The sequence below is a fragment of the Epinephelus lanceolatus genome, chromosome 22 (genome assembly GCF_041903045.1).
Source record: "Epinephelus lanceolatus isolate andai-2023 chromosome 22, ASM4190304v1, whole genome shotgun sequence".
NCBI classification, from domain to species: Eukaryota; Metazoa; Chordata; class Actinopteri; order Perciformes; family Serranidae; genus Epinephelus; species Epinephelus lanceolatus.
The window spans coordinates 34,420,864-34,445,822 of NC_135755.1; the positions used below are offsets into that span (position 1 = coordinate 34,420,864).

The 24,959-nt window shown below is 40.6% G+C and overlaps 1 protein-coding gene across 1 annotated transcript in view; it reads right to left on the minus strand.

The window, feature by feature from the left end:
• The window catches only part of sstr1b (somatostatin receptor 1b), a 39,973-nt gene extending 29,907 nt beyond the window's left edge, over positions 1-10,066 (minus strand). The window contains exon 1 of the mRNA XM_033651841.2: positions 9,828-10,066. The gene's annotated coding sequence lies outside the window, so the exon portion shown is untranslated. The remainder of the gene's footprint in view (positions 1-9,827) is intronic.
• Between the last annotated feature and the right edge of the window lie 14,893 nt (positions 10,067-24,959).

Below are 24,959 nucleotides of genomic sequence, written 5' to 3' on the forward strand. Positions count from 1 at the left end.
ATAATCCATCGTGTCTTCTCGCGTAGTGTGTCATAGTAGATGACAACCAATGCCACGTCTGGGACGCCTAACTATGTTCCAACAGGAAGTCTAATGCCTGGTTTACACTACACAACAATTCTGTCCGTTCTGACAGTCAACATGTCACATTACGTGTTTGTGGAGTCATAAAATCGTGCTGTGACTTGGCCAACAGACATGACCCACTACACGATGCTCCACACCAATAATCCCCAGTCATCTCTCACGACATGTGTGATGTCATTGGGTTATTCTTGTCCTATTTTTATCACTTTTACTATTATTTCAGTCACTGTGTCTGTTCATGTGCCAGCCGAAATGTTATTGTACTAGTGAGTACTGCCATTAGCATCAAGCTAGCAAACAATGTTACTTCTTCATAATGGAGACAGACAAAAAGTAAGGAAAAATAGTGGCGGGGCTGCAGTGCCTACCAGTTTCATTTGAAACAGACTACATTACAATCTAATGCTGATTGATTGATTGATTAATTGATTGATTCATGCCATTTATTGTGCTGAAGTAAGTTACTAATAATTTACAGAAACATTGCATGCAATAGTCCTATATGTCCCACGTCAGAACACAGAAGGATGGAAGACATGTGAGGAGGACAAGCCGCAGGGTTGCCAGGTCCGCTTATTAGCAACGGCTTTGGGCTTGTTTTTTTGTAAAGTCACTTACAAATATTGGTAGTCAGGTTGCATTTTTTTGGTCTTGTTTCTAAAGTGGAGTTGCTTATTTGGGTTTGCTCTCTAAACGTCGCCTCTCTCTATATATATCCGTCTAATAAGTTATTTAAAGGCATGATAGTATGTCGGACTGCAGGATGTTTCCTCAGCTCCGCTGAGTCGCTTCTTTTGGGCTTGTTTCCAAAGCCAAGATCTGGCAACACTGACAAGCCGGCAAGCAGCAACAATAATGGGATCCACAGGATCATGGGGAGCGCATTGTGTTTGGACCCAGGCCCTGGAGGCAGATCGGATTCAACACTGGGAAGAATATCCATGCCTTTACAATGTGTCGTTACCAAGTTAAAAAAATGTAGTTTGGTGATGTCACCGCATTATCTGGGGCTCTGTCGGCGAGGGCTTGGTGGAGAAATTTTGTGGTGTGCACACACAGGTCGTAACGTAGTTGGTGAGACTCCCGCTGTCAGAAACACAAGTCACCAGGTATGAACATTCAAAAGATTACGATAGTCTCCACAACACAAAATCAGGGTGAAAATGGTGTAATGTGAACTAGGCGTCAATCAAGTTCTCAATGGTTTGGTCACAGTTTAACTTCCTTACATCCCCCAACAGCAGCTGGTGTAAGTTTTAGAGTGCATCATAGCACTGAGACAGCTCTAGTTAAAATTACAAATGACCTTCTGATTGCTTCAGACAAAGGACTCGTCTCTGTTCTTGTTTTATTAGATCTTAGTGCGGCATTTGACACAATTGACCATCAAATTCTACTGCAGAGACTGGATCACTTAATTGGCCTAAAAGGTTCAGCACTAAGCTGGTTTAAATCTTATTTATCTGATCGTTTTCAATTTGTTGACGTTCGTAATGAATCATCCTTACGTACCAAAGTTTGTTTTGGAGTTCCGCAAGGTTCTGTGCTCGGACCAATCCTATTTACTCTATATATGCTTCCTTTAGGTAACATCATTAGAAATCACTCTATAAATTTCCATTGTTATGCGGATGATACACAGTTGTATTTATCGATGAAGCCAGAAGAAAGTAATCAATTAACTAAACTCCATAACTGCCTTAAAGACATAAAAAATTGGATGAGCACCAATTTCCTGATGTTAAATTCAGACAAAACTGAAGTTATTGTTCTTGGCCCCAAACAACTCAGAGACTCTTTATCTGATGACATAGTTTCTCTAGATGGCATTGCTCTGGCCTCTAGCACTACCGTAAGAAACCTCGGAGTAATATTTGATCAAGATTTGTCTTTTAATTCTCATTTAAAGCAAACCTCATGGACTGCATTTTTTCATCTGCGTAATATTGCGAAAATTAGGCCTATCCTGACCCGAAAAGATGCAGAAAAATTGGTCCACGCTTTTGTTACCTCAAGGCTGGATTACTGTAACTCTCTATTATCAGGTAGCTCTAGTAAGTCCTTAAAAACTCTCCAGCTAATTCAGAATGCAGCAGCAGGTGTACTAACAGGAACTAAGAAACGAGATCATATTTCTCCTGTTTTAGCTTCTCTGCACTGGCTCCCTGTAAAATCCAGAATTGAATTTAAAATCCTACTGTTAACTTATAAAGCTCTAAATGGTCAGGCTCCGTCATATCTTAGTGAGCTCATAGTGCCATATTATCCCACCAGAACACTGCGCTCTGAGAACGCAGGGTTACTCGTGGTCCCTAAAGTCTCCAAAAGTAGATCAGGAGCCAGAGCCTTCAGCTATCAGGCTCCTCTCCTGTGGAATCATCTTCCTGTTACGGTCCGGGAGGCAGACACCGTCTCCACATTTAAGACTAGACTTAAGACTTTCCTCTTTGATAAAGCTTATAGTTAGGGCTGGCTCAGGCTTGCCCTGTACCAGCCCCTAGTTAGGCTGACTTAGGCCTAGTCTGCCGGAGGACCCCCTATAATACACCGGGCTCCCTCTCTCTCTCTCTCTCTCTCTCTCTCTCTCTCTCTCTCTCATCCTATTACTGCATCTTGCTAACTCAGCCATTCTGGATGTCACTAACTCGGCTTCTTCTCCGGAGCCTTTGTGCTCCACTGTCTCTCAGATTAACTCATATCGCAGCGGTGCCTGGACAGCGTGACGTGTGTGGTTGTGCTGCTGCCGTGGTCCTGCCAGATGCCTCCTGCTGCTGCTGCCGTCATTAGTCATACTTCTACTGTTATTATACACATATGACTATTGTCACACAAGTATACTGTCAGATATTAATATATACTTTCAACATATTGTACCACAGTAGCCAGAACTATAACTATAATATTATTACTTTCATTAATGTTGTTGTAAGCTACTGTCATTACCTGCATCTCTCTCTCTCTCTCTCTCTCTCTCTCTCTGTCTGTCTCATTGTGTCATATGGATTACTGTTAATTTATTATGCTGATCTGTTCTGTACGACATCTATTGCACGTCTGTCCGTCCTGGAAGAGGGATCCCTCCTCAGTTGCTCTTCCTGAGGTTTCTACCGTTTTTTTTCCCCGTTAAAGGGTTTTTTTGGGGAGTTTTTCCTTATCCGCTGTGAGGGTCTTAAGGACAGAGGGATGTCGTATGCTGTAAAGCCCTGTGAGGCAAATTGTGATTTGTGATATTGGGCTTTATAAATAAAATTGAATTGAATTGAATTGAAAGTTGCTAAATGTTTACATATTCCAATAAATGTTGCTCCTTAGTGAAACTGAGCAAATTCTATTTGTATAGTTCTTCCAAATAACTATTTCCCAGAGAGAGAAAACAACAAAAAACTGTAGTGTAAGCAAAAAAAGTGTGAATGCTCTATGGGTGAGAAGTAGGTTAATGCTGTGGGGTAAATGCAAAATACACAAAACATAATTCCCTTCAAGTACCCATCAAGGACAGTGCACACAGCAGATTGCAGACTCCAAATGGCAGCCTCTTTATGTGTTGCTCAGAGCCTCAGAAAGCAAACAATACCCCTGTCTGAAATAATAATCCGTTTTCCATCCATTGGTCTAATTCGATTTTCGTCATTGCACTTTGTAAGCACAGTCTAATTCATCACGTCAGTATTCGTCACTGAATGCTTCAGTGGGGCATTTCAACAAACAACTTCAAATTGAATTCAAATGTTACAAACCAACTAAAACAATGGCAAACATGAGCCTGTCAGAGCCCTGAGGGTCTCTGTGCAGCTTTTCACTTTACACTGTCAGCAGGTCAGCCTTGATTTTAGCAATATGATTAAAACTTGATAAACCTATTTGTACCCCTACTTTGTTAGTGCGCACCCACATCTCCAAGTTTTCCCATGATTCAGGTTTGGTGTTGTGTGGAATGGTGTTGTTATAAGGTTTTACACTAGGCTGTATCATTAAAACAAAAAGGAACTCAAGCCTTGACTAAAATTGACATTTATGGGGTGGACATGTCACCCTCTACTACCTTAGTATTCCTTCAGCACTGTGTCCCAGGGACATGGATATGGAAGTAAAATCTTAGCAGAACACATTGAATATTTAAAGGGCTATTTATACTGTCATTGGCAGGCCCAGTCCAGTCAGCCAATACAAGTGATCACCTAATCAGTATGCTTATTGACATGCATGGTGTTGAGTCCATCAGTGAGCAGCATGTTAGTGTTGACCCTGACTAAGGGCAGTCTTTTTTTATCCTCTGTCTCTCCAACAATCACAGGAGCTGAAGATTTCAGAAGATGATCTTGACATCTGACCCGCATGGTTTTTCCCTCTACCTGCCTGCAGGGCAGAACACATGTCATTCTGAAAATGACACAGTGCTGCAGCTCAGGACTAACCAGCTGCTGCAAAACCCTGCTGTAGATGCTGAATGGTGCTGTTGTACTGAATTTCTACCACAACTCCTAAAAACAACTGTCTGGTATTAATATGTCTGAGAATTAATATTAGGATTGTGTATTTTCTAGGCATGGTACATCAGCGTTGCAAATATTTAGTGGGGATAGACATTGCTAGAGAAGTAAGCAACGTGATTTCACAGAAATATCTGAAACGGCCACGACCCCTGAACACAGCATTAAGGTTCATATATACTCTCTTTACGAATAAAAACACTCACACTTCCATGTGTCATTTATGTTGGCATAGATACAGCCAATAGATGGCACGAGAGGGCGGAGTCGGAGTTTCACAACAACAAACAAGGTGACAGTGGAGAAGGTCATAATATTGTACTTTGAACAGAGGCAGTGTTGTTGATGGCAGTGGTCTGTGAGGCCATTATATTCTGCCCAACATGTGGACAGAGAATTATTTTAACTACAGACCGTTTTACTGTTAGTAAACAATATGACGTGTTTTGGTGGGTGGGGCTTAGCTTGAGGCAAAACAGACATTAGCTAGTGCTAACTAGCAAGTTCTGTTGGCTTGTTTTAGACAATGACGGAAGACGATACAAGTGGTGCATCCAAAACTCAACCGTTCATTATTTATATAAAAATAGAAGGCTTTGTTTCTTCGACCAACAGAGCTCTCATTTTAGTGTAAAAGCATTAGACTAGATCTATGAACACACCATGTCAGGTCACTCACTCTCTGGGACCACGAGTGTTACTTGAATAAGTAAACACTGACCAGCAGGACTAGACTGGCCGACCCATATGCTCTCTCTCAGTGGATGGATGATTTGACAGGATTGCTGAAGGTGGGATGGCCAGCTTTGTGGTTGATTACTACTCCAATCTTACAAAGGAGGACGACACTTGAACGGTATCCTCCAGTTTGTTTTGCTATTGAGGCTAACGTTAGCTAATGCACGTAAAAGTTACCTTATGGAGAAATCCAATATTCCTCTTAATACCTCCCCAATTTCTCATTAGTTGGACATGATAACCCTTAATACACATAACGCTAATCATTCCTACAACAGTAAATACTTTTTCCCTAACCTGATATGAAGCGTGCACTGCACATGTGAGTATTTTTGATGATCACCTCCGTCCAGTCATAGACACCCTGACCTTCTCCCCACGCGGGCTTTCTCACTCTTTATACTATCTATGGGGTTGTACCATTGACCAGAACCCATCGCCTGGCATCATTGATCCAGAGAATTCATGTGTCCAACAGAACAAAGGATCATGGTTGATTTACCATTGGCACTGTTTCCATGGGGCCAATATGTTAACACGATATGTGCCGCCACCACCTAATGTGGTGTTAAAAGGTGGTGGTCATTTCATGTACTTCTGTGAGACTAGGTTGGAAATAACTGATGACTATTTTGATAATCAATTTGTTGTTTGATTTAGGGCTGCAGCTAATGATTATTTTCATTTGTTATGATAACCTGACTTTTTTTTTATAATCTAAATTAAACTGAAAATTATTTGGCTAATTAAATGCCAGAAAATTTTATAAAATTCCCATTGTCTTGTAGCAAATCATCACAAAAGAGAAGCAGGAGCTGGGGGATATTTGGCATTTTTGCTGAACACAATGTATTTTCCTGTTATTCAACCTCATTAATGAAAAAAAAAATTCAGCTCTAGTTTGATTAGTTATCAAATGAATGGCCCAAACATTTGTTTCAGCTGTCAGGATTTGTTGGATCATAAACTGTGTAAATAATGGACATAGCTTCTATGAGGTTATCCATAGGTGTGGGGACTACCATTTTGAAGCAGTTCAACATTTCGACTGTTTCTATCTTGTTTTTTTTGGAGCCAGAAGTGACCAAATTTGGACGAGAGGACTGAGGGGTGAATCTGACTAACAGACTGTAGCGACACCTCACACACAGCCTGTCACTCAGGCGGCCCTTGCCTTAAATATGCGTAGCTTTGAGTTTTAATAAGACGTAAATGGGTGAGTTATAAAAAAAATATATAAATCACCCCCTGTACAGTTGTCATGAACCATGTACCATACCATAAACATGTTTCTTTCTGCTATGAGGTTGAGCATTTTAACATGGGGGTCTGTGGGGATTTACTCTGTACTGAAGCCTGCTTCAAGTGGCCATTAAAGGAACTGCAGGTTTTGGCACTTCTGCATTGGCTTCATTTTTCAGTCTCAGAGATTACCGCTTAATATTTGTTCCATATAGAGCAGTAAGCTTCAGGTACAAATAAGCATGAACCTCCAAGTCTGAAAAATGAAGCCAACATGGAAGTGCCAAAAACTGTAGTTCATCGAATGACCACTTGAGGCTAGTTCCAGAAGCCAGTCATTAGACCCTCATGTCAAAATGCCCAACTTTACAGCAGAAATAAACATGTAAACATGTTTATTTCTGCTGTAAAGTACAAAAAAAGGTACAAAAAAAGGTTTTGGTGTCTATAGCTGATTTCAACATTAATGACAACTGTACAGGGTATGGATTTTAAATAGCTCACCTGTTTACATACTGGCTTCAAAAACCAAAGAGTTACGGCCAAAATGCCAAAACAAAAGTCCATGAACCAATGAGTCACCTACAGGTGTCTACATCCATTATCTTATACAGTCTCTGGGTACAAGATAGAATGGTGCAGCGGTGCTTTGTAAAAAACAACAACAAAAAAAATCACCTCTGAGACTACATACAGTCTGGAAGTTGTCAACAGTCCTGCAGTAAGCTCTAGTCTTTCTATTAGAGCCCAGCTGATATATCAGTCGACAGATAAATTTGGCCAATTTTGGCTTATCACTGATGTATGGGCATTGGCGTATATGTTGTCCGATATGCACCAATGTGAAAACTTTTTTTTTCTTATAAAACATAATGCAGGAAATGATGCTTCGGATAATTACTAGTTTTTAAATCTCCAATGAAGTTTGCTGTTTCAGTCCACTGATGTCATTTTTAACAGTAAAGTTTGTTAAACTGAAACATTTCCTGCCTCCATTACACATCTTTGTCTATGAAGGAGGATTAAGGCCACGTTCAAGAAAAAAAAAAAGAACTGTAAAAAAAAATTGTAAATCTATGAGAATAAAGTCGTAAATGTGAATGGAAACACATCCAACATACGAACACACATACAATGGCATAACCAGATGTGTTGATCACCAGGATGAGGCCAGCTCCTTTTTCCTGCTGCTTTCAGGCAGCCTTAGGATGCAAAGCAGAACGGGATACGTTGTAGATTTATGAATGGAAACACACTGAACATGATAATGCACAGTGTGGCATCACCATCATGTGCAATCATTGGCGGCACCCTTCTATAATGTAGTCTGTAAAATGACAAAACCTTCAGGGGATTTTTTTTCTTCTGGTGGCACACTGGTGTAAGTGAATCCAGGTGAATCAGTGTGGATAAATGAAAAATGAAAACAATAAAGAGTTTTCAGGGGGCAGTGCGTTACGTGACGTAAATGTAAAAATATCACCTGAAATCTTGTTGGTAATTACTTTTGTACCGCTAAAACATATTTTACTGTCACCCCCAACACTGTTTGTACACACTTTTTTGTTTTTTCGTCATGTTACCCATCTTTCTGGTCTTAATCTGTGACTTATTCTCGTAGATTTCTCAAAATCTCTCTAACCCACTCCCACTGCTTCCACCAATCAGATGATTATGGGTGTTCCCTCTCCTAGTTAGCCAATCAAACTTTGCCATGATCTCCTTCAGCCATTCATGTTGCTGCTGCCACACTTTAACTCTGTTCTCTGTTCTCCTTTCTGCTCCTGTCCGCTGTCATTTTAGGTGGAATCGTCACGCCCTCCTCCACCCCATTCACCTCCAGTCACTTTATCCAGAGCCCAGGACGAGCTCATCAAAAGCCCACTCTTCTTCACATCCAGATCCTAAGCTCCCCCTTCATCTCATCTCATCACTACATTCACAGTTAAATAAATATTATTTTCTCTAAATGTCTCTTCTGATTTAAATAATTTATGTGTAATGCCAGCCGATATATCAATATTTTACAGAAATATTACAAAATTTTTTACTCTCAAATATTGTTATTGGCATCAGCCCTAAAAATCCAGTATCGGCTGAGCTCTAGTTTCTATTTTGTCCACCCGATTTATATCAGTGAGGGTTGGCTAAATAACAAAAACACTTCTTAGTATAATGCAATACATTTCAGCTGAACTGTATCCTCCAAAATGACCATACAGTTGAATCAACACCAGTTTTATTCAAAATCAAGCATTAGAACCTTCATGAAACAAGTTTTTTTTGCAGTTTTGTTTATTAGATTGCATTAGTTTTAGCCAACTAATAAACTAGCAACTCAGTGTATAACTCTGTTCTCACTTTGTCTCCCTCCCCCAGTGCCATCTGGTTGCCTTCTCACTATCCATTAGGTGTAATTGATGTTATTGTACACTGTACAGTTATGGTTACAGACTCTCCCTCCAGCTGCCTACACTCATATTTTAGGTGTAAATCATTCGCCAAAAAAAGGGAGGAAACACACAATACACAGAGTTAAAGATGAATTTGACTGATGTTTTTTTTTACCTTCATATATATACATATATATATATATGTATGTGTATATATATATATATATATATATATATATATATATATATACATATATGATAGCATTGTTATTGTGAACTCCTCTGGCCACCATAATCGTGTAGTGAAAATCCGACATGATACACCTGATGTAAACATATATACATACTGTTCATATAGATATAGATATGACTTACAGCTGTAACATTCAGATCAATTTAAATACATATACACAGACTTTTTAAGTGCATGCTTCCACCTCCATGCCTGAAACCTACACCCCTTTGTAAGTGTGATTAATAATTTAGTCAGTTAGGACAGTAGTCATTATTAGCTGTCCTTCAAAGAACACAGCAGTCTTACATGGAGCATGTCTGATTGATGAGTGTAAACAGCCGAGCACATCATTATAGCCTTTGGACAGCAGGTGCAAAAATACAGCAGATTGTTGCAAACGAAAGACAAATAGATTTTTAAAAGCTGCAAAGAATCTTTTTCCTTCATTTTGATTATGAGTTTAGGCTGGTGTTTTCAGGGTGTGTGACAACCTCAAAAATGCATTAAATCTAATTCAAACAGGTTAGATTAACAAGGACACAAAAATCACCTGAACCTGTTCATACACACATGATGCTCTTGTTTGCATCGACCCTCAGTGAATCTGATGATTAACTTTGATTCATGCAGGTGGTAACTTACCGTCTGTGTGTAGCTGCAGAGACGCTGCTGTCCTCCCGTCCTAATCAGCCTGATGATGAACATGGACAGTGTACCCGCTCTCCTCCTCTGGAGTGTGAGAGTCTTGTCTTCTCTGTCTCCCTCTTCCCATCAGCAGCTGTGCGTCTGTCAGCATCCGCTGATCTCGGAGCTGCTTAATGCCGCTACACTCTCCTCTACCTCTCCACACGCTCTCAGCCCACTCTCTCTCTCTCTCCCTCTGTGCTGTTAGACACTTGTTTTTGTTGCATGCTGACATGTTCTCCCTCTCTCTCTCTCTCTCTCTCTCTCTCTCTCAGACACACACACACTGTTGCCTGTACCACCTATCTGTCCACTGTTTCAAGTGTCACCTCCACCGCTGCCTGGTATATTCTCTGAAGGAGATACAACCTACTCATTTCCCTGAAAAATACATCTTAAGGTGAGATGAGAGGAAAATGATTAAAGTTTGATGGGCTTAAAATAGCTTGTTGCACCGAGTTAGAGGAAGAAAGAGAGATGGAAGATAAATAAGAATGCAGAGTGAGGGTCTCACATAGACACATACCATTAATAGCTTATTAATAAGGTAAGAAAAATCAAAAAGCACCGCAAATTATACACAGAACATACACAAAGACACAAAAACAACTCAGATCTAAGCTACTAAAAGAATGCATTACCCGAATCCTGTCATTCTCAGATGGCAGGCAGTTAAATACCCATCTAACCACCCATCCATCCATCATCTGCTTATCCTATTCAGGGTTGCAGGGGGGCTGGAGCCCATCCCAGCTGACAATGGGCACACCCTGGACAGGGGGCCAGGACTATTCCAGCACTGATACATAGACCTGCATGTGTTTGGACTATGCAGAAAGCTGCAGAGAGAACATGGAAACTAGCCAGGAATAAAATATCTCACATTAAAATGTGCCTCTGGTACCGCAGGTTATTAGGGCTGAAAATAGATGCATCTGAGATTTAGGGATTTCACTTGTAATTCAAAACTGCAATATTCTGAGAATAGAGTTGTCATTTATTTCTTCATTTTCAAAATAGAAAAAAAAAAAGTCACTGTCATAATAATGAAGCTGTGACTTCAGGGAAAAGTCAACATTTTCTTGATAAAGCAGGCTGTTCTCATGCATATATACCTATGAAAAGTAATGCACCATAATTTGCACATAATCTGCGTAATCATAAGCCAGTAATTAGTGTTTAACCCATGTAATTATGAAGGTGGCGCTAACAGTAGTAAAGAAGAAGTTAGTAAAAAGAGCAAAAGGTCGCAAAAGGCCTCAGACAAACTGATTAAGCAGTATAACATATTAGATTTTGACTCTTAAAGGCTTATTTAAACTCACTGTAAAGTATGGTACTCACTCTGCATTCATTTCATACATGTGCAGGTTTTCCATTGTCTAAAGCCCCATTTCTACCAAACACTTTCAATATACTACCTTTGGGACCAAAAGTACCCTTCAGACATGGTACCTAGACCCTGGGTCCATTTAACTTTTCCACCACAAACAGTACCCTTAAATGTGGACGGGGCTATTGTCACTCACTGCTCCATCTAGCTTTCGCTGTATTTCCTCATCACCAACAAAGATGGAAGTCTGCACCTCATTTATTGTCCTCAGAACGGGGTTGCATGCTGACATTTTCAGAACAAAATAAAACAGGCTGCAGTAAGAGTCTCTCTCAATGGGATATTTAAAAATAGTGAGTTTGTGCATTTAGTCCTTCCCAGGCAAGTGCAGGGGTTTAGTATTACTGTAGCCCACAGGAACGATGCTCTGTGACGCTGTTTTTTTTCTCCCAGTGAGGATTAGAATATATGCAGTACACATAATCCAGTCAAAATGAATATGCATGTTTAAACACATGACGTCCCACTAATTACTAAAACTGTATGTCATCCAAGAGAGACAATAAAAACTAATGGAATGTTCAAAATGGTCATATCGAAATTTAAGGTGTGGTGATAGATTCACGTCATCAACTCATGCATTGAGTAACATTACAAGTAAACGTTCCACCTTAAAAAAATGCCAGCAGTCAGTCAGAAATAAGTAATTTTTTTCTCAGTATACAGCTGCTGCTAGAGACAGAAAACATCCTGTCATTTTATAGTTCTAGTTTACTGATACATGTAAGACTTGCCACGGTATGAACAGTGGTTACATAAGCTTAAAAACCAGCCACAACTTAGTCCTGAACAACAGTGACTGTCCACTATTGACCAATCAACATACTGCAGTGTTTCCAGCTCCACCTTTTAGTACCCGATCTGTGTGCTGGGTACCCCAACAGAGGGGTGACCAAAAATAGGGACAGTAAGGAACAGTTCCATTGGTACAGTCCACAACCGGAAACGGAAAAAATGCATACCAAACTGAACTAAACCATACCGGACTGTTTGATGGAAAAGTGGCTTTAGAGTACCTCCATTAAAAGGTTCATTATCACACCTCCTTTACTATCACTTTAGTTTTGCTGTCAGAAACTTTTGACTCTCCCCTCTAGTGCCATCTAGTAGATGTATCCATGCTAACGTAAAGGATGCATGGAAGTATGAGGGCAGTGACGTTTGAAATGAATGTATCTATTTTCATCTATTTCTATTTACACTTGAGAGGAAGTGGATTACATTTAAAAACCACAGCAGAGTCGCAGGTAGGTGGTCAGGGGGGTGGCGGGCATACAAAGGCCAGCTCTTGACACAAGAGACTGGGATTTGCATTCACAATCCCTTCTGTGATTAGGTTTGGGCAACAAAAGCCCTTTGATTAAGGTTGGAGGAAATGTTAATGCATGCCTTGCCTCTTGTACAAAGCAGATCATGCCCTTTGTCTAATCTAACGTACCTGATGTTACAAATTAACTCTATGTAAACAGAATTTCTAGGAAATAGGGTTGGATGAAGATCATAAAATGCAATTAAAACATCCAGAAAAAGGCCAACAAGTGGATCTTATTTTATAAAACTACGATCCTCATTCTTGTTATTAATGGGCCAACCTTATCTCTGTAGAGAAACAGGCATGAGCATAGACTGGTAATGTAAAACATTGCATTTATTTTCATGTACTAGCGTTGCATAGACTGATCTGACATCAGTCACCATCTGTCATCCGATGGAACAATTCCTTTTTGGACACCATCTTGTGCTTGTTTACAGCCTCCACTGTAAATGACCTTCTGCTCTCTCATATGAATATCATGCATTAATAACAGCCATGTTACTGATGAGTGATTCATATTGAACACTAAATGAAACCTCCAGTGTCAGATGCTGTCTGCGCTGTGGGAGGTATGAATGGCTATTAATGTTGTATTAATGTGCTCATGGCTCTGCTCTGAACAGGTTTACTCTAACAGTGTGGCCAATATGTGGTGGCATTATTGCACTTTTTCACTCTGTAACAGGTGATAAATGTGATGTGAAATTTTACTTTCGTCATTTTTATTTTAAAGATGTGTGTGTGTGTGTGTGTGTGTGTGTGCGTGTGCGTGTGCGTGTGTGTGAGACAATACGTCATGGATTACAATTGCCTCTTGCTGTTACCATGGCAATCATTGCCAACAGTACAGAGAGACGCACCTGGTACCTTCAGGTTAATGATACATGTGTATGGAAGTTTGTTCAGTCCCTTCCTCAGACCTCCGTTGTGTCTTGACCTTTACTGGTTTCCTGCAGCTGTGCTTCATGCTCAGTTCACCTCCACAGCAAAGCTATGATGAGAGGCAGTGGATGATACTGATGTCACAATGCACAAAGTTGGCCACAGAAAAGTCAGATCCAGTGAGGCGGACCTACAGAGGCAACGTCAGGTGATTGATGTTCATGGACTGCAGATCTCGATGGGAATAATTTCAAATTAGTGGCATTAAAAGTATATCTCACTTTGAAAATACACTTATTTGCTCTCATTTTAAATGTAGGATTACACTGATATCAGTACAGAGCTGGGTGCCTTGGTTTAGCATAAAGGCTGACAGCAGGGGTGAGTTACATGCTGGAACTATTTCTTGGTTAACAGCAGCCAGGTGCAGTTACTGTGTGCAGCTCCTTGTCTTGTTGTTAGCAGGGTTTATATTTCTACGTCCAATCAATGCTGCGCTGAGGGTGGAGGCTCTGCTTAGACGCGTTACTACCCTGCGCCATAGCTTGCTGTGCACCTCCTCAGAAATGTAACTAAATGCAACACAGACTTTCTGTTTATTTTTATAAAATGAAAACAAGTTCCCTCCATGGAAATGCAGCGTTCACTTACTTAGAAACACTAATGGCAAGGGCAATAAAGCCTCCACAAAATAGCATTTTGTGACTTGTGTGTCATTAATCTTGGCTTCACATGAGTCAGGACTGCTCTCATGCACTGTTTGTACGAATACCTACAAAAAGTAATGCACCACAATTCATATAAAACCCACATAATCATGAACCAGTTATTTGTGTATAACCCACTTGGGAAGGTTGCGATTACTTGAACAAAGCACTGACAGGGGTGAAGAAGGAATAAGTCCATGTAAGGCGTCAGGTTGGGTTATGACTGTATTAAGAGAACTGGATACAGCATTGAACGCGGGGCCCTGGTCTCTCCTAAGAAACCTGCTCAGTAGTGCATGAAGCCAAAATGGTTTAACTTCCTCATATAAAATTACCCAGATGATCTGGGGATTATCAGCACTAATTCCACACTGTACAGCCCATAGAGCAAGCACTATAGAGACTTAGGGCAGCCAAGCTCTGCCGAGTGTGGCTGAGCAGCTAATTTCAACCAGCCAAATGGCTAACTTCAGGTTTAGTGCTTTGCTAACTAGATTGGGGATAAAATGATTTTATCTCGCAGCTCTTCTAGACTTTCAGAATGTTATCGGACCTAATGGATCAAATCCTGATGGTGAAACAATTAATTTTGCGGGGGTTGTGATGTTAAAAAAAATGTATCCACTAATTTACAGATGTCTCATTACCAGTGTAAGTCTATGGGGAAAAAGTCTTTTTGGGCCTCGGGGCATCATGCCATGGACCCCAGAAATTGAAGTACCACTGTTTGGCCACTACAAAAATTGGCTGTAAAGCCCAGCATGATTCCTGGGTGCCTGGGTTGGGTTGGTGGATTGCTAACAAAACGCACGACTTTTCAATAGAGTCCTCCCCCAGAAGACCAGTGTTTGGAACCGTGTAAAACCAAAAAGGTGTACTGGTAAAGTAAGTCCTTTTAAATTCTGTCATCACCATTTTTCTTTTCCTACACCTAATCTATTTAACTTAATGTTAAGTACGTATAACTTAACATTAGGCACATACTGTCATTAATTACATACTGTGCTAATTATTTAGATATTATGAGAACTGTTGCATGAGGGCTTGTTGTATAAGTACAGGAAAAGGCCGCTAGCTGCTAGGCTAATTTATGCAATGAGTCATGTCATAAGCTTTTGCTAATAATGTTAGCATGTTGTATATGTGGGGAAAACATGTCTAGTTTAAGACAACTGTTTTTCTGTGAATCTTGAGTTGTAATGGAGCCAAATTTTGTATCGTTACCTTGATTGAATGTTGGTGTTCCTGGTTTCATACAAGTAGTTGTTATAGGCTTATACTAATAATGGTTGCATGTATATACCAGGGGCAATTGCTCTGAGACAACAAGGGAGGCTGAACTTCCCCTAAAATTTCATAGAAGAAATGGTCAAATATGCACTATTGAATTTACATTAAAATAAGAATTTACATTGCATTATAAGTGCGCTAGGATGCGTTTAACATCATGACTGTGATGTTCAAACATCAGCTGTTTATCACCAGTTTTCAAACGCGTCCTCCCTGTCATACATTCTCGTGTCAGCATGGTGGACGTGGAGCCTCCAAGCATTCCTATGAGACAGTGCTGAGCAGGTTTTTTTCATGCAGCAAAGTGAGACGGTCATTGGATAAATGCGACAAAATCGTCACTTCCAGGGAGGCTCAGCTTCCCTGGGACCTAAAGGAGTGGTAGGCAGGAGAGGACGCTCGGTGTATGCATGATCATTAGAGGAATTGTCTAAAAGGCTGAACCTCTTTGTGATTGACAGTGCTTTGGAAATACACACCGGCATCGGCGAATGGAGTCTTCTGGCAGAGTGCCGTCTGGAGTTCCTTATTTCCATAAGCAGTATAGCTCATTTTCACCGTTTGTACACAGTTCAGGTGTTTAAACCCATCTGAAGACCTTTGAGGTGTGTTTTGCTGTGGTTCTATGGCATGAGTGAGCTTCCCCTGTTTGAAAGACCAGCAGTCGCCACTGATGTATACATCTTAAAAACAGAACTAGTATAAGACAGCCATCTCATTGGTGAACCTTGTGAGTTAAAATGGAGCAGAATTTTGTAAAGTTGTGTTCGTTAAATGTTGCTGTTGTTCCTTGTTTCGCATGAGTAAAAGAAAAGTCTGCTAGCCAATGAGACATGTCATAAGTTTTTGCGAATAACATTTGCATGTTGTATATGCGGGATTGTATGTGTCAGTTGAATCAATCAAACTTTACTGCACTTCACAGAAACTCCACCTCCAACCAGTGTTTTAGAGATGTAATTGCAGAGCAACTTAGACATTCCACTGCAGTATAAATGCTCAGGTCACTTGCGTAGGCTGCAGCAGAGCCTATGTATAACTACAAATCAGCCTTCACAGTGAAGTTTCACGTTTGGTACCACTGTGCCTGTACAGGACAGAAATCTGTCATACTCTCATTATACTTACAATGCACAAACTGGGCACATAAGGACACTGGCCATGGTTGCAATTGTTTTTTTAATCATTTTATCTGAAGAGCATTAATTTTGTCATCAAACCTGTTGTTTTCCTTCTGCTTTGTAGCAGAACAAGATAATTAACCTATTCCGGGGGAAAACAACTTACTGATTAATTAACTGGGGCTCCCCAGATGACAGGATTAATAATATTCACAATCACAGCTGCTCAGTGATTCCATAGAACACAGTGCAGCCTTTAAATGCTGTTGGGCTTGAGTTTGGATCTGACAGCCACAGGCAGGGCGGAAAAGTCAGAAAGTATCGAGAGACAGACTCACACGTTGTTGGCTTGGTTTTGCATGTAGGAACAAAAATACAGAATAACACCAGACTAATCCTTTAATCTTGTGTGTATGAGGTGAGCACATTACCTGTACTACAGGTTACTTAAAGGGACAAATACATATTTTTCCTCCTACCTGTAGTGCTTTTTGTCAGTCTAGATTGTTTTGGTGTGAGTTGTCGAGTGTTGGTGATACCGGCCATAGATATGTCTTGTCACAAATCTTTTGAAGTAGTGTAGTTATTATGATGGTATCAGCAGGTGAGCAAATCTATACATGGCAGAAATCAACCACATGAAAACAAATTGGCTCAAGCTCTGCTGGTTTACCCTCAGCCTGTGGAGAATACAGTAGCTCAGTAACTGTTGTAAACTGTTATACATGGTAATGGCTGGATGGAAAGATGAGAAAACTACTATACCTATGTTACAGTGGAACACCAATGGGTGGATATTAAAACACATACGGCCTCTTGGATGATTGGGGAAATCCCAATATGCAAACAGCAAGTGATACTGCTTTTGATTTACTATCTCTAGATTACTCCCATGCAAAGCTACTGATACATGTTGACACCCACAGTCCATGAGAAGGACCACAGCTTCAGAGAATTTGGCTTTTCTCCGCTTAAAAAAGGTCACTGTCCAGCAGCCGACTCTTAACGCTCAAATGTCAGAGTGTTCTTGAATGCACCAATAGCTTTTGAATCAGTCCCTGCTCCCTATTGTATAACCATGCAATGAAAAGGTCACCGTGATAGATTACCTATCTGAAGAAAGTCTCTGCAAGCGGATTTTAATAGTGCACTGAGATGAGTGGAAAGCAAAGGCTGCCTGGAAGGCAGGAAATCAATCGAAAAAGATATGGAAAATAGGTCTGGCATATGCGCAGCAGTAATGTGAGGTATACTGTAATGATTTGTGGTTAATGCAGTAAATATATAATATCAATGTTCTGTCACAAGAAGGTATTTCAAGAGGGGGTGTTTTGCTATTTCTGTTTTGGCGGGACAGAAATATTTTCTGTAACAAAGTAGATAGTTCAATAGTTCAAAAATACATCTGAGATTTCAGAGAATAAATTCCAGGGGCGTAAATATAGACAGTACAGGCAGGGTGGTTGAACTAGGGCCCATGGGGTGAAGGGGGCCCATAGGGAGAGTGGGCCCTCCAACTATATGTTGGACAGAAAACAGGTCCCAGTGAGTAATTTAGATTGCTACCTTAGAAATATCCCTGTGTTCAAAGAAAAACTCCATTTGCTATATATGCCCTTTTTCTATCTATCTTTTACATTGAAAAGCTATACAGGTGAGATTAATGCTTGATGGGGGCATTTTCAAATATGTTTTGATTAAACAAGAGAGAAGGCTTCAAGGATGGGAACTCAGAAGTTAGTTTGGCAGATCTGCATCTTGTTAACTTTTCCTTCAATAAAGTACAGCATTAAAACCCAGCTTGTGAAGGGAAAGGTAAGCAACATAAAACCAGGTGTAAAAGAAAACAAGGTCCCACACTGTAAACCCAATTCACTAACAAAGACCACACTAATAGAGTAATAGATTGCAATTAGTTTATTACATATAATGGATGAGGGTTGAGAGATGGAGGAATGAGGGTCAAAGGAAGAACCGAAGAGGAACGAGGGATGTGGGACGAAGAGATGAAGGTCAAGGGATTTGGGATGAGGGTTGAGGGATGTGGGATTAAGGGACAAGGGTCATGGGATGGAGGAATGGGGAAGGAAGGAAGGTGGGGGGGTAGTGATGGGAGAAATAAGGGTCGCAGACAGGTGGAGGGTGGAGTCTGATGGCGGTCAAGTGGCGGCTGAAGAGGAAGGGTGTAATAGAACCAGGGAAGTTGAGACAGAGTTGGGGAGTTGTCTGTTCGCCTACTCTACAATAGAGTCCCCTGGTGATTCCTATATTCCTGTCTGTATTCCTGTATTCCTGAGAAAAAGGAGAGATAACAGCAAAAAGAAAAAACAAAGAAAATGGGTTTTGGTGGGGAGGGATGTGAGAACAGAGTCATATCGGAAGGAAACAGATAAGGTGCACTTAAATCCGTTTAGTGTGGAAATGGATGAGATCAAGGTGTGGACTTTTTTCCCGAACATAGTTATTAAATTTCACTGGGTCACAAACGGGTAGCAGAGAGATGTCTGGAGGGTACAACGTCCCTTGGACACAGGAGTTTGTGGATCTTTGTTGAACAGATTGCCATCACAGGGAGTGAGAGTGAGTATCTAGTCTATAGTTGAAGATGAGCTATATTTTTTTGTTTTTTCTTTTTCTTGTACATGTCTGACAAGGGTCATGTGAGAACAGAGTCAAGGGCGAGGGAAACGGATAAGGTGAGCTAAAAATACTTTTAGTGCAAAAATGGTGAGATCGAGGCGTAGTCTTTGTTCCTGAACTTGGTCATAAAACTTCATTTTGCTCTATCAACTTAAATCTTTTGTTAAAACAGCTTGCACAACTTTTAGTTTAGTACATTACAATAACATAAATGTTTTAAGTACACCAGACACAAAATAAATGTGTCACATGACCCTTGTCTGACACAAATTTTCCAGTCAGTTAACATGACTTTGTTTTGTTGTTGTTTAATTCTACATTTTATTACATTTTTTTTTTAATTTCATTGAACTATAAAAACACATTGAGGCACACATGAGTTTTTCAATTGCTAGAATATAGATTAATTCTGAACCAGGAAGTGCTCTTAATTGCATCTCAGCACAACTTTATGCTAGAGGCTTTAATACATACACAGGTGGAAGGTCACTAACTGTGTATACCACTTAACTCATGGTGCAAAATGTCTTTAACTACAACATGAAGTGTAACCCATTACCCAACACATATTGTCTCAGGGCATGCTAGGAAATTCAACCCATTTAGCCCCAACACGCCACAATCTGTTAAGTACACAATGATAGTGTTGTATATTGGCCTTAAACTGATTAGTTGAAATTGACATCATACTATAGTCATATTTTAAGTGCAACCCTTCACCATAACATACCACTAGCGTTTTTATCAGTAAAAATAGAATATTTTTCACACATAAAAAGCACAAAGATGTTGAAATCTAGGCATGTTCTGCCATCATAACTTGGCTCTCAGAATTCACCAGATTGATGCCTTAAAATGAATTATATACAAAATTTTCTGCCAGGGGGACCATGCCCCCAGACCCCCCTACAGGGTTTGGCCCTTAGTAAAGTATTTCTAGCAGTGGGTTTTCTAATGGGTGTGTATACAAGTGGTTATTTTTAAACATGTTTGATATATGTGACTGACAGTGAGGTTTGTGGGCATCACTAGCATGCGCTATAAGAGACGTATTGGTGAATAGACAGCTTTATGAAGTTAGTTTCCTCACCTCCAGTTGACTCTGTAGATCTCACTCAAACTCTGAGCTTTTTTTAAGGACAAATGTCACTGCACATAAGCAGTATAAGCTGCTGGTTGTAATCCATGTTTGTTTTGATACAAGAAGTCTTCCATCACAACTTGTGCTTCTTCCTGACTGTCAAAGCCTGAAAAACTCTGTGCAAGTTGTTGAAAACAATCCAGTCTTTGTAGCAAGTCTTCAGGTTTGTCCTGGCATTTGTATCATCGCCGTTCACAATGTCTTTGCTCTATTCAGTGTTCATTAGCTGGAGCGAGCCCGTTGTTTATTCTGCATAGATATAGGTATTAACAAAGACATTCATAAACATGACACACACAAGTACATGCATGCAGGCATGAGGAGGAGAGCTGCTGATTAGTATTCTGTTCAAGATGGCGTCAGTTGTTCCAGGAGCTCTCATGAGTCACTGTACTTGCTCCTGGTCCTTGTGGTGATGAGTGCAGACTCGATCTGTATCTTTCTTATCTCTGGGTCCATAAGGCAGCTCATCAGGTTTCTGTGGGTGTAGTTTATACTGTGCCTCAGTGCTCGATAAAAGAAAAGATGGCAGACAGACTGGCTGCTGAAAGCAAAAAGATGAAAACAGCTGCTTTTTGCTCTTTTTAGCTGATATGTGGTTAATGTAGATCTATGTACATATATAAATACAGTACAGGCCAAAAGTTTGGACACACCTTCTCATTCAATGCGTTTTCTTTATTTTCATTACTATTTACATTGTAGATTCTCACTGAAGGCATCAAAACTATGAATGAACACATGTGGAGTTATGTACTTAACAAAAAAAGGTGAAATAACTGAAAACATGTTTTATATTCTAGTTTCTTCAAAATAGCCACCCTTTGCTCTGATTACTGCTTTGCACACTCTTGGCATTCTCTCCATGAGCTTCAAGAGGTAGTCACCTGAAATGGTTTTCACTTCACAGGTGTGCCTTATCAGGGTTAATTAGTGGAATTTCTTGCTTTATCAGTGGGGTTGGGACCATCAGTTGTGTTGTGCAGAAGTCAGGTTAATACACAGCCGACAGCCCTATTGGACAACTGTTAAAATTCATATTATGGCAAGAACCAATCAGCTAACTAAAGAAAAACGAGTGGCCATCATTACTTTAAGAAATGAAGGTCAGTCAGTCCGGAAAATTGCAAAAACTTTAAATGTGTCCCCAAGTGGAGTCGCAAAAACCATCAAGCGCTACAACGAAACTGGCACACATGAGGACGACCCAGGAAAGGAAGACCAAGAGTCACCTCTGCTTCTGAGGATAAGTTCATCCGAGTCACCAGCCTCAGAAATCGCAAGTTAACAGCAGCTCAGATCGGAGACCAGATGAATGCCACACAGAGTTCTAGCAGCAGACCCATCTCTAGAACAACTGTTAAGAGGAGACTGCGCGAATCAGGCCTTCATGGTCAAATAGCTGCTAGGAAACCACTGCTAAGGAGAGGCAACAAGCAGAAGAGATTTGTTTGGGCCAAGAAACACAAGGAATGGACATTAGACCAGTGGAAATCTGTGCTTTGGTCTGATGAGTCCAAATTTGAGATCTTTGGTTCCAACCGCCGTGTCTTTGTGAGATGCAGAAAAGGTGAACGGATGGATTCCACATGCCTGGTTCCCACTGTGAAGCATGGAGGAGGAGGTGTGATGGTGTGGGGGTGTTTTGCTGGTGACACTGTTGGGGATTTATTCAAAATTGAAGGCACACTGAACCAGCATGGCTACCACAGCATCCTGCAGCGACATGCCATCCCATCCGGTTTGCGTTTAGTTGGACGATCATTTATTTTTCAACAGGACAATGACCCCAAACACACCTCCAGGCTGTGTAAGGGCTATTTGACCAAGAAGGAGAGTGATGGAGTGCTGCGGCAGATGACCTGGCCTCCACAGTCACCGGACCTGAACCCAATCCAGATGGTTTGGGGTGAGCTGGACCGCAGAGTGAAGGCAAAGGGGCCAACAAGTGCTAAACACCTCTGGGAACTCCTTCAAGACTGTTGGAAAACCATTTCAGGTGACTACCTCTTGAAGCTCATGGAGAGAATGCCAAGAGTGTGCAAAGCAGTAATCAGAGCAAAGGGTGGCTATTTTGAAGAAACTAGAATATAAAACATGTTTTCAGTTATTTCACCTTTTTTTGTTAAGTACATAACTCCACATGTGTTCATTCATAGTTTTGATGCCTTCAGTGAGAATCTACAATGTAAATAGTCATGAAAATAAAGAAAACGCATTGAATGAGAAGGTGTGTCCAAACTTTTGGCCTGTACTGTATATAATATGTAATTTCATGATTCAATACACATGCCTCTTGTATATAGCCCCTGAAATCTGATTGATCACCTCAGGGGCCACCCCATTATCCTGAACTCTGACTGGCTAATTGCCCAGTCAAAGGTGGGGTTTAGTTTGAACCAACTGTTTGATAAATAAACCGCAGTTTCGTTTATAGGTTTAATCCAGTCTTAAACCTGAGAGACAGTAATGCACCAGAGCGGCGCTGAGCCTGTCAAAGACCCAAAATAAGATTTTGGTTTGATTTGAAGAAGAACGGTCTCTCGGGAGTCTGCTGCTCACCTGCTACTCGTGTTGCCCTCATCTTGTCTTGCTACTTGTCACTCCTGAAAGATGTGAAAGCACTTTTTATACACAAAAGGTGTCAGTTGTTCTTTTGCATAAAACTTTTGGGGGTATAGTTTCTTTTCGAGGACTTGAAGAGTCTGGAAGTATGGAAGCTTTATATCACACTTTTCACTCTGCTGTGCTGTGATTAATAGGTCATTTATCTTTGAAAGGAAGAAAGACAGTAAGAAACTGTAGGCCACTAAAATGTTAGTAATTAAAGTACATATGAGTAGTAGTACTTCATGCCACCCCTGCATAAGTCAGTGCTCCACATGGGTCACCCTACTCCAAAAAGTCTGAAACTTTTGACTTTTGTGTTGGTGCTAATTTGTTGAGTTATTTTTCATGTAATCAAAACAACCCAATAACAGTCAGAGGTTTGACTGATGTTACCTGGAGTGGACAATAAAAAAACATGATTAAGCACAAAGACAAGATACTTAATGTTTTATATAATGTATTTTTAAATGTTTTCAATATCCTCTGAGATAGACTGACCCAAATGGAAAAGTGTGTTGTGGTCTGACTAGTCCACATTTCAAATTGTTTTTTGAAATCATGGATGTCGTGTCCTCCAGCCTGAAGAGGAAAAGGACAATCTGGATTGTTACCATCACAAAGTTCAAAGCCAGCATCTGTGATGGTATGGAGTTGTGTTAGTGCCCATGGCACAATGGGTAACTGTCACATCTGTGAAGGCACCATGAATACCATGAATCCTATTGTTTAAATTTCTTATATTTCCATGTATCTTTCCTCTCTTGCAAGGAGCACCTGTAACATAAATAATTTCCCCTCGGGGATCAATAAAGTATTTCTGATTCTGATTCTGATTCTGAATACTGAAAGTTACGTACAGGTTTTGGAGCAACATATGCTGCCATCCAGACATCTTTTTCAGGGACATCCGCGCTTATTCCAGGAAGACAATGAGACACATTCTGCATGTGTTCCAACAGTGTGGCTTCATAGTAAAGAGTGCAGGTACTAGACTGACCTGCCTGCAGCTCAGACCTGTCACCCATTGAACATGTAAGGCCCATTATGAAGTGTAAAATACAACGGTGACCCTGGACCGCTGAGTAACTTAAGTTGTATATCAAGCGAGAATGGGGAAAAAGAGGCTTGTCATCATTGGAGGCAATCTCGATGTAGGGAGATATCGAGATGAAATTCTGCAACCAGTGGCAATCCCATATCTCCACAGTCTTGGACCGAACTCTATCCTCCAAGATGAGACCGCTTGCACCCACAGAGCGGGGATTATCAGAGACTACCTCCAAAATTTGGGAGTGGAGAGGATGGAATGGCCTGCCAGCAGTCCTGACCTCAACCCCATTGAACACTTGTGGGATCAGCTTGGGCGTGCTATTTGTGCAGGAGTGACCAACACAACCACGTTGGCTGACTTGCGACAAATGCTGGTTGAAGAATGGGATGCCATCCACAGCAGTGTGTGACCAGGCTGGTCACCAGCATGAGGAGGAGGTGCCAGGCTGTTGTGGCTGTGTATGATTCTTCCACACACTACTGAGGCTCCTATTCATTAAATGAATGAATTGTTAAATTGCCAATATATCCTGTTTCTTCAGACTTCAATCATCCAATCCACCAAACAACACCAAACAAGAGTCAACAGCAAAAAAAAGAGCTGTTTGGCATTGGCAGAGAAGATCTGGCAATTTTTCATGGGTGCAACCCACATACTTAGCTCTGCTGCTCATCCCACAAATGCATGTTCCTTACAAATGTGGCACCATTTAAAAGGGAAATAAACATGCTTTCTAACAGTATAAGATCTACTGCCAAGAAGCATTGTTACAACAAAGAAACACACACAAACACACACACACACACACACATATATATATATATATATATATATATATATATACACTGTATGACTATGGTATTCTATATATTAACATATCTATTCATCTTGAGTGATTTTCATGTAATATTGGTTTAAAGAGGACACTCTGGATCAAAGT